We start from the raw sequence: 13278 nt of genomic DNA on the forward strand, positions 1-13278 counted from the left end.
TTCATTAATCAATTCACCATAATTTTTTCCTCTTTATGCTAATTAGTTCTATTTTTTAGTTCGTCTGTCATCTTTTTTACCATTTTCTCAGGCAGGGTAAAAGCGGCCACTTTGGGGGCTATGGAGACATTTCTGGGGCACATTTGGGGCAGTTTTGGGTCAGGGGAGGGAATTTAGAGAGAACTTCAGGGTCTGGAGGACGCTTGGGGGAGCCAGGTGAGCACTGGGAGGGCACTTAGGGATTCTGTGGGACGATTCAGGGTCCGGGGCAGCACCTGGGGGTCCAGGGGGGCACTTGGAGGTCAGGGAGGGGAATCTGGGGGCGCTTCGGGGTCCGGGCGGGCACTTGGGGGACTCTAAAGGGGCTCTCTGGGCCGCGGGGGATGATGGGAGTTGTAGGCGCGGGTATCATAGGGTGTAATGGCACCGCGGAGCATCACGGGAGTTCCAGGCACAGCGCCAATGGCTCTCGGTGAGGCGCGGAGCATGATGGGAGATGGAGTCACGGCTGGAATGGCGCTCTATGTGCGCCGCGGAGCATGATGGGAGCTGTAGTCCCGGAAGTGGCTCGGAAGGGGCCCATGGGGCTCCGGGAAGACACTTGGGGGACACTTTTGTGTCCGAGCCGTGGCTGGAGGAGCTCGGGGGGAACGTGTACGGCTCGGGAGCACTTGGGGGGAGCCTGGAGAGCTCTAAGCGGGCTCTTTACGGCGCGGGGCATGGCAGGTATTTTGGGGGAGGGTCACGGCAGTAATTTTAGTCTCGGAACTCTGTTGTGAGGGGCTCAGCAGCCGCGGGGAATGACAGGAGATGAATTCCCAGAAGTGGCTGTAACGGGCATCTGTGGGGTCGGGAGCATTCAGGGGATCCGGGGACGCTTTGGGGGTCCCGAATGGGCGCTGAGGGGGCACTCAGGGATCCTGGAGGGTCTGGGGGACACTTACGGGACAGATGGGGGCGACCCCGGGGTTCTGTGGAGCGCGGGGCATGACGGGCGTTGTAGTCCCGGCTGCAATGGGGCTCTATCGGGCCGCGGGGCATGACGGGAGTGAGAGGCAAAAAGGAAAATTGGCGCCGACTGTTGGCCCCGCCCCCAAGTCCCTGATGCCGGGCACTGATTGGCTGAGTGCGGTGATTGGCGGGAGCTTTGGCAAATAGGTGATGGCAGAGGCGGGAACATCACATTCATCTCTTCCAGTTCCTCCCAGTACAGCGCAGTTCATCCTCAGTACAGCCCAGTACAACCCCCACTGCTCCTCCAGACCCTCCCAGTACAGCGCAGTTCATCCTCAGTACAGCCCAGTACAACCCCACTGCTCCTCCAGACCCTCCCAGTACAGCCCAGTCCCTCCCAATACACCTGAGTTCATTCCCATTCCCTTCCAGTTGCCCCCAGTGTCATCCATACGACACCCCAGTGTCCCCCAGTTTTTCCCACAGTGTTTCCAGTGTCCCCAGTTTGTCCCAGTATCCCCCAGTATCACTCCCAGTATGTCCTGGTCTGTCCCAGTATGTCTCAGTGTACCCCCACAGTCCATCCCAACCCACCCAGATTCCCCCCTCAGCATTCTTCGTGTTCCCAGCTTGTCCCAGCCCTCCCCAGTATCACTCCCAGTATGTCCCAGTGTCTCCCACAACATTCCCAGTGTTCCCCAGTATGTTCCAGTTCTCCCCAGTGTTTCCAAGGAAACTTGAATTTCTCCCAGTTGCCATGGAACCCAAACCCAGCAGAGGGGTCAGTGCAGTGTCCACAGCCACAGCCCCTTGCAGTGGCCCATGAAATAAATTGGGCAGGACTAGAGGTCCTTTTTAATGCCTTTATTCCAAGAATCAGCTTGGGTGGGGGCCCAAGGGGTCACACACACCGCCACTGCTCCCAGATTCCACACAGTGAAGGAGGAAGGTGACTTTGCCACACGGCAGAGTCGGAGCTTCCGTCCTCACAGGAGTCCGCAGGAATGCTCGTCTTCTTCGGCTCGGAGTCTAGGATGTCACCCTGGTCGAGTTCCCCCTTGGTGCTGTCAGCTTTTGGGAGGAAGTCAGGGGCCTCCTCTGGGTCTTCCTCGTTTGGTGGTGCTGTCTTGATTTCTTCTTTTTAGTGCAGCTCGCTGTTTCCGGGTTCTTATCGCTCTGTGTGTGTCCTGTGTGTCTCTGGTCTCTCTCATTTACGTACAGGCCCTTATGTCATCCTCCTCCTCAGGGCCGGGGACGCCATTTTGGGGAGCAGTGGCGGTGATCTCCCGACGGGACAGGGACATGAGAGCAAAGGGTAAGTACAGCTAATACATAACAAGAGAAGAGTTAATAACCTGAACTTGGGATAAACAACGAAACAATTGAACTGGTTTACAACAAAGCGCTAACCAAGGTTTAACACTTGCATCCGGGTTCTCGAAATTGTTTCTTACAATACCCCCCCTCTTAGGTTTTGATCAGACTTGAGTCTGCATCAATCTGCAGTCTCTGGCTCTTGCAAATATAATTTTGTAACTTCTGATATTTGTTACAGATTTCTTTTGTGCTTTCATGGTCTTTGCCTTCTAATTTTGTCATTTTCTGTTGGGCCAGTAGTGGGGTTACTACTCCTTGGGTTGAGGTAGTTATTTGAGTTATATAGGTAATTATTCAAACCAGACAAGGGAGTATACATGGTAAGAATGTCAATTCTGCTAATGCACATACCGTAATAAATGCTGCTTTTTTCCACCATTGCCCTTTCATTGACCAGAACTCATCCCACCAATTGGTGTTTATTAAAGGTGTCCACTCTTGTGTTCCCACATATGCTATTTTGTGAATTTCCTTTGAAATATTTCTGATCACTTCACTTTTGTCGTTAATTTCTAGGCAGGACTCTGAAAAATTAAATTTCCCGCAGATTCCTCCCTCGTCTGCCAATAAGTAATCTACAGCCAGCCTAATTTGGTATATGACTGACCTTGTTTGGGATAATTGATCACTGATGTGATCGAGGGCGATGGCGGTTCGATTGGATATTATTTCTAGTGCCGCTTGAAGTCGAATGATGCAATTTAACATATAAATTGGGGTGTGGTATCCCCAGGATCCATCTTGGGCCCAAGTAGCTGTCCCATACATTTTAATTATTTCTTCAGGGGTCTATATCTTCCATTTTTGGTCACTCGTACTTCAGCAATATCTCTTTTTCTTCGTTGGGATTTCCTCAAATCATCATATATAGGTACTCCTAAAGTGGATCCAGCTTCTTTCAGGAGCAGGAAGAAAGCAGGTTTAACAACCCCTATTGTGCAGCTCCCTGCCCAATCTTCAGGTAATTTGGTATATGCTTTGTCACCACAAATCCAAAATAGATACTCGGGGGCTTCCCAGAAGTTGTTGCTTGTTGTAAATGGAAATTCCCAATACTTAGATATTTCCCTTATTCCCCAAAAGGGGTTTATTCCGTTCTCAGCGCACTCATGCAGCCCATAACCCTCATGATAGATACATCCCTTCTCCTTCTTTCCAACAGACCAATACCTGTTTGGTTCTCAGGGGACCCATTTAGTGTTTGTATCTTTAATTATTAAATACCTTTTGCACACCATCTTTCCGACTAGGGTCTTATACATTTTTCCTTTTCTTGTAATGCATTCTTCCATAATTATTTTTGACTTCAGGTTCCATTGTTCCTTCCCCCTTGTTTTTACAATTCCTGATTCTTGTTTGGTCTGTTTCCACCTTAGGATTTCTAAGGGGCTTAGACTGGTCCCTTCCCAGGGCCAAATTTCTGACATTTGAGTGCTCCCACACACCCAACAGTCTTTTAGACTTAATTCTTTGCTGATTCTTTCTACTAGGTTGATAAATAAATTCTTCCCAGTAGATATTTCTAAATTGTCTTTAAGTTCATCTATTACTTTTATCTCTCTGTGTTTTACTAGGTCTTTTTGATTAGTTTCTCACTCAAAGCAGAGCCAGGTATCTCCAGCAGGGCATTCTCCAAGTAAACGTTACCTATAAGAGGCAGGATTTTGGGCCATCCAATAAACTTTTCCATCTTCCTGACAGGTAGTCAGCTGAGAAGGATCTGTGCAGCTCGGGTTTATGTTAGTGTGGACCCTTAGCAGTGACACCAAGTCTTCCCCATCATATAGAGGATGATAACATTTGGTGCAGGGGCTTGCCCCATTACTCATGGTGCTTCTGAAGAGCACAAAAATCACATATCCTCCTAGGAGTCTGGTATGGGCCATCATCTTGATCAGTGCACCCAGTCTTGCCTCCTAGTAACAGGGAGACTGTAAGGTCCCGGGTCTTTGTTTGAGCTAACTCCTTCTCTATTTCCCTGTCAATTTTGAATAGCTTAGGAAATGCCTCGGAGGAGATCTTGGAGATCTTGTTCTGAGAAGCCTTTTTACACCTTCTCTAAACTCACAATATAGCAAAACCTTTTCAGTAATTCTTACAACTCGCTTACAAGCTTATAATATTACAAAACCATTCTAGCAACAATATGGTAAAACTATTTCAACAACTGTTACAAACCATTTCACTTAACAGTATCACTGTCCATTATCAGTCTAACTGTCTTCAGGTTTCTTTTTGAGAGTTAATCTGAGTCTTTCAGGTTGCTTGACTACAACCCACTCTGGAGAGCTTGTAGAAGTTGCAGTTGAGTCCAGACTTCCTTCTGGAGGAGAGACTGGTCCTTTCACTCTGCTTACGTGGGTCCAAGCTTTTTCCAGGGTCCTCACCGTGGTGTGGGTTGTGAGAAGTACTTGGAATGGTCCTTCAAATGTTGGAGTTAATGGTTTTTTATTCCAGGACTTTATCAGCACCCAATCCCCAGAGTTAATGTTATGTACATTGGTGTCTAGAGGAGATGCCTGGGGAAGGTATTCCTTTTTTCTGACATTTTCTAGGGTCTTGCTTATAGTCCTCAAATATCTCTGGACTGCATCCTGTCCCTCGAGGTAATCTCCAGTGCTATAGGGTGTTAATAAGAAGGGGAGCCCGAACATCATTTCGTAAGGAGATACCCGCAAGTCTGACCAAGGCCTTGTTCGAGCTCACAACAAGGTGAGAGGTAAACATTTAAACCAATTGAGTTTTGTTTCCTCAATCCATTTTGTTAGTACATTTTTAAGAGTCTTATTCATTCTTTCGACTCTTCCTGAACTCTGGGGATGCCGTGGAGTATGTAGCCTCCATTTTATAGCTAATGCTTTGATGATTTGATGTAATGACTGTGCCACAAAGTGTGGAGCTCGGTCTGAATCTGTATTATTCACTAACCCGTATCGGGGAATTACTTCCTCTAAAATTATCTTTGAGACCATTTGGGCTGTCTCGTTTCTTGTTGGAAAAGCTTCCACCCCATGTGTAAGGTGGTCTACTATCACCAGCAGATCCTTGTATCCCTGCACAGGGGGCATGTTGGTGAAATCTACTTGAATATTTTGAAAAGGTCTTAGAGCCAATTCTCTACCCCCTGCTGTAGTCTTTTTCATTGCTTTCTGATTCACCTTCTGACACACCGTGCAGCCCTGGGTGACTCCTTTGGCTGGGTTATATACCCCAATACAGAGGTGGTCTCTTAAAAAGTGATCACATAATCCTTGAATTCCCCAATGGTTTAGTTCATGCCACTCAGTTAGAACTCTCCGGGCTAAGGCTTTGTTCAAGTATTTACGCCCATCAGGGGTTAACCATTCCCATGCTCTCCTTGATGTAACCCCAGTTCCTTTATGTGTTTCAATTCTTCCTCAATGAAGTTCAGCTCCTTTTCTTCTTCTATTTTGTTTGGAGTTTCTTTTAATGCTAACACTTTTACTGGATCTCCTGAGTCTAAAGCTGTCATCTTTGCTTCCTGGTCAGTTAACTGGTTTCCTCTTGCTTCTATGGTGTTTCCTTTTTGATGCCCTTTTATATGTACTGTAGCTATTTCTGTTGGTTTCATCAAGGAGTCTAGAACTTGCTTCACTAATTCCTTGTAAATTAAGTTTTTTCCTTTGAATTTAGGAATCCCTGACCTTCCCAAATCTTCCCAAACGTATGTACAACCCCAAACGCATACTTTGAGTCCGTGTAAATAGTTCCTTGGCCTCCTTCCAGCAAGTCTAATCCTCTTTTCAGGGCATACAGTTCACAACTTTGGGCTGACCAACTAGAAGGTAGTTTCCCCCTTTCCTCTACTGGCATCTGGTTTCCATTTATTATGGCATACCCTGAGACCCTTTTCCCATCTATCACTCTGGAAGAACCATCGGTAAACAATCTTTCTCCATAGGGCAAGGGAATATCCTCCAGATCTTCTCTCACCTTAGTTTGGTAGTCTATCAGCTCAAGACAATCATGTTCTGGTTCTTTAAGTGGTGTTCCACTCAGAAATTGTGCTGGGTTCTGGCAGTTAGAGGTGACTAGTTCCAAATTTTCAGTTTCTATTAGAATAATTTCATATTTTAACAGTCTTGAATTGGTTAACCACTGTGGGGCTTTTTGGCTCAACACGGTTTTAAGGTCATGGGGAGTATGTATCACGATCTTTCCCTGTAGGGTCAGCTTCTGGGCTTCTTCAATTAGGATAGTTGCTGCTGCAATGGCTTGTAAACATGTTGGCCATCCCTTTGCTACTGGGTCTAATAATTTGGAGAGATAAGCTACAGGTTTTTTAAATCCCCCCCACTCTGGTGTCAAGACTCCGTAAGCCACTCCCCCTTCGATGTTCACGAACAATTTAAACTCCTTTCTTAGCTCCAGTAAACTCAAAACTGGGGCAGAGGATAATTTTTCCTTCAACCTCTTTAGCTGTTCTTCATCTTCTTCTGTCCAACTTACAGGTTCAGAGCTCACTAATTTTTCATAGAGAAATTTGACACCCTGCGTATATTCATCGATCCACAACCTGCAATATCCAATCAGACCTAACAATTTTCTTAGGTCTCTCTTTGTTTTTGGGGCTGGTATTGCTACTATGCCAGAAATCCTTTCTGGGCTTAATTTCTTATATCCCTTTCCAATTATATGTCCCAGATAGGTGACCTCTGCTTCTACAAATTGTAATTTCTTCTGGGACCTTTTTCTCCCAAAACATTTAATAACTGAATACTGGTATTCCTAACTTTTTCTCTGAAATTAGTATATCATCTACATACTGTAGTATTTGGACACTTTTTTCACCAAAAAATTGCTCTTGGAGTTTTTCTAAAGCCTGCCCAAAAAGGTTGGGGGAGTCTGTGAACCCTTGCAGAAGGTGGGTCCACCTCAACTGTTGTTTTCTTTTCTTGTCTGGATCTTCCCACTCAAACACAAACCAGTCTCGACGTGACTCAGCTGGGGCCATGCCCAAAAGGCATCTTTTAGGTCAATTATTGTGAACCACACGTGTTCGGTGGGAATTTGGCTAAGGAGTGTGTAGGGATTAGGTACCACCGGGTATCTGGAAAAGGTTCTCTTATTGGTCACTCTTAAATCCTGAACTAATTCGTATTTCCCCTCTGCCTTTTTGACTGCTAAAATGGGGGTGCTGTGTGGGGACATACATGTTTCTAATACTCCCTTTTCTAATAACTGCTCGATACCTGGAGCTAAGCCCTTGTTACTCTCTGGGGAAATGGGGTATTGTTTAGTTCTGATTGGAGGGGTATCCTTTTGTATTTCAATTTTTATTGGTGGAATATTTAAGTATCCATATTTACCCTCTTCAGCCCACACTTCCAGATTGATTTCTTCTATGTCACCTTGAGTTAACTTCATTATTTTCACTACCATTTTCCCACCCTGTGGAATAATTCCTACTCCTAGCTGAACCTGTAGGTCTCTTCCCAGTAGATTATTCTCTAGGTTGGGTAGATAGATAAAATCTGCCCAGCATTGCTTAAAATTCCCCTTTAAACGGCTTCCCTTCCGCACCTAGCACCTCACATACTCTTTTTCCAATAGAGACTCCTAATGGTAATTTGTGAATTGTTGATTTGTCTGCACCTGTTTCTACAAGGAATTCAAATTTCTCGCTTTGGGGACCCACCTCAAAGTTTACTACGGGCTCTTCTCGATGGTTTGTTGGGTCCCCCATCACATAGGGCCCTTGACACCCCTAATCATCCCCTCTTAAAATCTTTTCTAAGGTATCTTGCTCCCTTGCAATCACTCCATCAGTATGCATCTTCTTACAGTTCCTCCTTACATGACCTGTTTCCCCACAATAATAACACTTTCTATTGCCCAGAGTTGTTCTTTCTAACCCATCCACCTCCTTGCTCCCTTTAGGTGTTCCTTGTCTGCTCCCTTTTGGCTTGCTTGCCAGGGTTGGTTTATCTGCCCCCACACTTTCTCTTGCTACTGCCACCACAATTCTTGCCTCTGCTTTCGTTTTCTCCTCTTCCCTTCTTAAATAAACTTTTAGAGCTTCTTTTAATAGGTCATTTATACTTTTTTCTTGCCAATCTTCTAATTTTTCTAATTTCCTCCTAATATCTGGCCATGATTTCATTACAAATTGAACTTTTAAAAGCACTTGGCCTTCTAAGCTGAAGCCATAAAATAGATAGCCTTCGAGAAATAATGGGTTAAAACATAGAATGTGAAGCATTTGAAGAAAGTTTAGCATTTAGGAAATACCCGGAGCAATAAATTGGCTAGGACTAGGAACACAATGACAAGAGAGGAAGATAAGGATGGAAACCACCGGACAAAGCATACTTCGAGCCAAAGCTAAAGCATGCCTAATGCCAATATGTCAAGTTGACCCTAGGAGCCTGGCCAAAGCTTAGGAACTCAGCCAACTACACCGGGAAAGGACCAAATTTGGAGAGAAGTTCAAAAGTTTAAAGAGGAAGACTCCTCGAAGACCCTCGCCCACGATGAAGGCCGACCGGAACGACCCCCGAAAAGATCCTCAAAACAGAAGTTTCCGCCCACGCTCCGCCTACGGCACGCCCCATATGAATATGCATGGACATGATGTAATCCCAAACCTAAAACTGTATAAAAGGCACGCTTTTGCTGTAAGACTTTGGAAAAATCCCTTTAGAGATTTCCCCAACGTGCACGTTGCTAATAAAATACCTCCTGTCTATCTGACTTAAACTGAGTCTCTTAGACAGTTATTTTATCGCCTTTTGGGGCAAGATTCGGCATCAGTTCTGGCGACCCAGATGGGACAAAACAGGAGACCCAGACTTTGAGGGGTTCCCTCCGAGGAGCCGGTCCGGGGCCGGGATCCTCTGGGGCCCCTGACGGATTTTTGTCAGAAGAGACTCCCCTCTCGGACCAGCGCTCCTCGGCAGAGGAAGGATTCCCTGCATCTCCTGCTCCAATTAAGAGGTATTTTTAATTGTTTATTGGTTTTGGTGTAAAGCGCTTTATTGGGACACGGGGGTCAGACGTGACCACCGAAGGGTAAACCAGGGGACGCCCTGGTAAAAATCCCTAATTGGTACCATTTGTGTTCGATATCTCGGACATCATAGGTTTTGGTACTATTGGTGTTTGTCCCTAATTGGTACCATTTGTGTTCGATATCTCGGACATCATAGGTTTTGGTACCATTGGTGTTTGTCCCTAATTGGTACCATTTGTGTTCGATATCTCGAACATCATAGGTTTTGGTACCATTGGTGTTTGTATGTGTTTTGTGTGTTCGTTTTATGTGTTTGTTGCAAAGTTTTATAGGAGACATCTTGTCACTCTTTATGTAATAGATTGAAACGCGCATTGTGCTGTCTACGTGCCTTGAATTTGGGAAGCCGGTACCTCACAGTTTGTGGGCGACTTTTTTTTTGTGACCAAACCTGGTAAAATAATTTTATTTCATAAGTGTGTGTTGTATGTGAGGGTGAGTGAGACGCAGCGTAGCTGCGAAGCGAGAGGGAGTCCTGCTCCGCATTTCCTGTTCTTCGCGAGAAGCCAGGTCGGAAACGGACGAAGCGATTGAGATTGTGTGCATGAAGTGTTAAAATATATCAGCATATCGTGGTTGCGAGAGAGGGACTGTTTCAGTTAACAGAAAACGCAGATACAGGGGATAGTCATGGGAGGTCAACAGAGTAAGGACGTAAATATGAAAACCCCTTTAGGGTGCATCCTAAAGCATTGGAAGGACCTGGGAGGGAGTCCGGGGTTGGAAGGAGGGCAGCCCATTAAAATCAGAGATTGACGAGAGGAAAAACAACCCTCAGAGACTAGATAGTCCACAGGGGTCAGGGAGCTACATGAATGCTGACAGCCCACCCACACTGGAGGTTGAGGGGGAGGAAGGCAGTGGGTCAGAAGCAGAGAGCCGAAGGGAGGCACGTAGCATACCCGAGCTCAGTCCATATGGAGATAGCAACACCTCCAGAAATAGAGGCGTCTGTAGAATAGAAACCAGTGCACCAAGGACTGGGGATAAAAGCAATTCACCGGGAGGCGACGTCCCTAAATTGAGATACAGTAAGAAGAATGATAATGAGGCATGCGAAAGGGAGGCAGAGAGTAACTCACAGAAACTGAACATAGTAATTCAGATAGAGGATAAGAGAAGTGGAGGGGGAGCAGAGGATGAGAGGAACCGCAGCCCGGGACAGGATAAGAGCTGGCAGATACAAAAGAGGCGACAGACGCAAGATGAGAATCGGATGGATTGTGTGATAGAGATAGGAGAGGAAAATGAAGAGCAGGAAGGGGGAAAGAAGAAAGAGAAGAGAAAGAATAGGGAAGGCATTGAGGCACAGGAAGAAAATCCCGGGGAGGGGACCAGTCACTCGTATTACACCAGATCTGTGGCACGGGGGGAAGCAAAGCAAGGGGAGAAAGGGAATCGCACGATAGCTCCTCTCCAACAAGTTATGCCAATAGTAGGGGAAAAGACTAGAGTAAAGGTGCCATTCTCGACGAGTGATTTGAACAATTGGAGGGATGAGGCAAGGAACTTCAGGAGGAATCCAGAGGGAGTAGCAAAGAGGTTTGAACTAATGGCAAAGAACTTAGATATTGATTGGGAGGATATAGAAGTGATGTTGTCAGAGTTGACAGATACGGAAAGGGAACTCGTATTGGAAACGGGGAGGCGACATGCCCAACTATTATCGGGGAGACTAGAAGATAATTTTCCCAGCAGTAAACCAGAGTGGGACCCGGGCAACGCGGAACACTATCAACGGCTAGTGCAGTATAGAGCTAGGGGAGGGTAAAAAGGAATTAGACTTTTTGATTGATACGGGAGCAACCTTTTCGGTTTTAAATCAAGAATTTGTACCTAAAAGTGATGAATTTGTACAAGTTGTGGGAGCAACAGGCCAACCAGAAAAGGCTTACTTTTTGAAACCCATTAAATACAAAATTAGGAAGCAAATGAGAATTCATCAGTTCTTGTATTTACCAAATTCACCAAAACCCCTACTAGGGAGAGACTTATTGGAGAACTTGGAGGCTGTAATAAAGTTTAACAAAGATCAATTGGAGTTTCAAGTAAATGAAGAACAACTGATTACAGCTTTAAGCCTAACGATCAGTTGTGTAGAGCCTAAACCTGAAAGCCACAATTTCGAGCAAATCCTGAGCAAGGCGTACCCATTGGTGTGGGCTACTGATATACCTGAAAAATCAAAACAAGCAGCACCGATTGTCGTTGAACTTAAAGCTGGGACAAAACCGGTGAGAAAGAAACAATACCCTCTGAGGATAGAAGATAGGAAAGGGATTGAGCCCACGATCAGAAGGTTTATGGAATTGGGGTTATTGGTAGAATGCGAATCAGATTTTAATACACCAATCCTGCCAGTCAAGAAACCTAATGGAACCTATAGGTTAGTCCAGGATTTGAGAGCAGTAAATGAAATAACTAAGGCATTGCATCCGGTAGTTGCTAACCCATACACGCTTTTGACCAGACTGAAAGAGAATTTGGCCTGGTTCACCGTATTAGATTTAAAAGACGCGTTCTTTTGCCTCCCCTTAGCTCTCGAGAGTCAAAGGATTTTTGCCTTTGAGTGAGAATCTGTAGATAGTGAAAGAAAGACCCAACTCACCTGGACAGTGTTGCCCCAAGAGTGGTGCAATTCCCCTACGGTTTTTGGGAATCAGTTAGCCAAGGAACTAGAACAGTGAGAAAGGCCGCTGGGAGATGGCACCCTTCTGCAGTACGTAGACGACCTCCTAATAGCAACAGTGACAGAGGAAGAATGCATTGAATGGACTATTTCCTTGCTGAATTTCCTGGGTTTAAGTGGATATCGAGTCTCTCAACAGAAAGCACAGCTGGTACAGAAACAAGTGGTGTACCTGGGATACGAAGTCTCCAAAGGACAGCGATCCCTGGGAGCAGCTAGGAAAGAGGCCATCTGCCAGATGCCCAAACCAGAGACGGTGAGAGATCTGCGCGCCTTTTTGGGGATGACAGGTTGGTGTCGGTTATGGATCTACTCGTACGGGATACTTGCTAAACCACTGTATGATTTGTTGAAGGGGACTAAGAACATCCTAGTTTGGACTCCCGAGGCAGAAGAAGCCTTCAAGAAGCTGAAGAGGGAACTAATGAGAGCACCAGCCTTAGGTCTCCCAGATGTATCAAAACCATTCTGGCTGTTCTCCCACGAACGACAAGGGATGGCCTTAGGAGTCCTAGCACAGCAGCTGGGACCACACAAGAGAGCTGTGGCCTACTTCTCTAAGCGATTGGATGAAGTAAGTAAAGGATGGCCAAGTTGTCTGAGGGCAGTGGCCGCAGTGATAATTAACATAGAAGAGGCCAGGAAGCTCACGCTGGGCCAAAAGGTGGCTGTACTAGTATCCCACACCGTGTCGGCTGTGCTGGAACAGAAAGGCAACCATTGGTTGTCGCCTTCCAGATTCCTAAAATACCAGGCCGTTCTGGCTGAATCAGATGATGTAACCATTCAAGTAACTAACATTGTGAACCCAGCTTCATTTCTAGAAGGAAGAGCCCCGGCAGAACCCATCGAACACAACTGCCTGGAAACAATTGAAGCTGTCTATTCCAGTCGCCCGGACCTCAAAGAAGAGCCGTTCGAAGATGCGGACAACTGGTTCTCAGATGGCAGCAGCTTCGTGAAGCAAGGAGTAAGAATGGCTGGTTATGCAGTCACTACTACAGAAAAGGTAATTGAGTCGAACCCCTTGCCCACAGGAACTTCAGCCCAGAAGGCAGAACTGATAACTCTGACTCGAGCTCTGGAATTGGCAAAAAAACATGCAAATCAATATATGGACAGACTCTAAATATGCCTTTTCTGTTGTACATGCTCATGGGGCCATCTGGAAAGAAAGAGGACTGTTGACTACACAAGGAAAAACAGTTAAACATGCAGAGGAGGT

General features: G+C 45.9%; 1 pseudogene; it reads left to right on the forward strand.

Moving 5' to 3' along the window:
• Positions 1-394: 394 nt before the first annotated feature.
• LOC131590140 (olfactory receptor 14C36-like) overlaps positions 395-13278 on the forward strand; it is a 193965-nt pseudogene continuing 181081 nt past the window's right edge.

The sequence above is a fragment of the Poecile atricapillus genome, chromosome 32 (genome assembly GCF_030490865.1).
Source record: "Poecile atricapillus isolate bPoeAtr1 chromosome 32, bPoeAtr1.hap1, whole genome shotgun sequence".
Lineage (NCBI taxonomy): Eukaryota > Metazoa > Chordata > Aves > Passeriformes > Paridae > Poecile > Poecile atricapillus.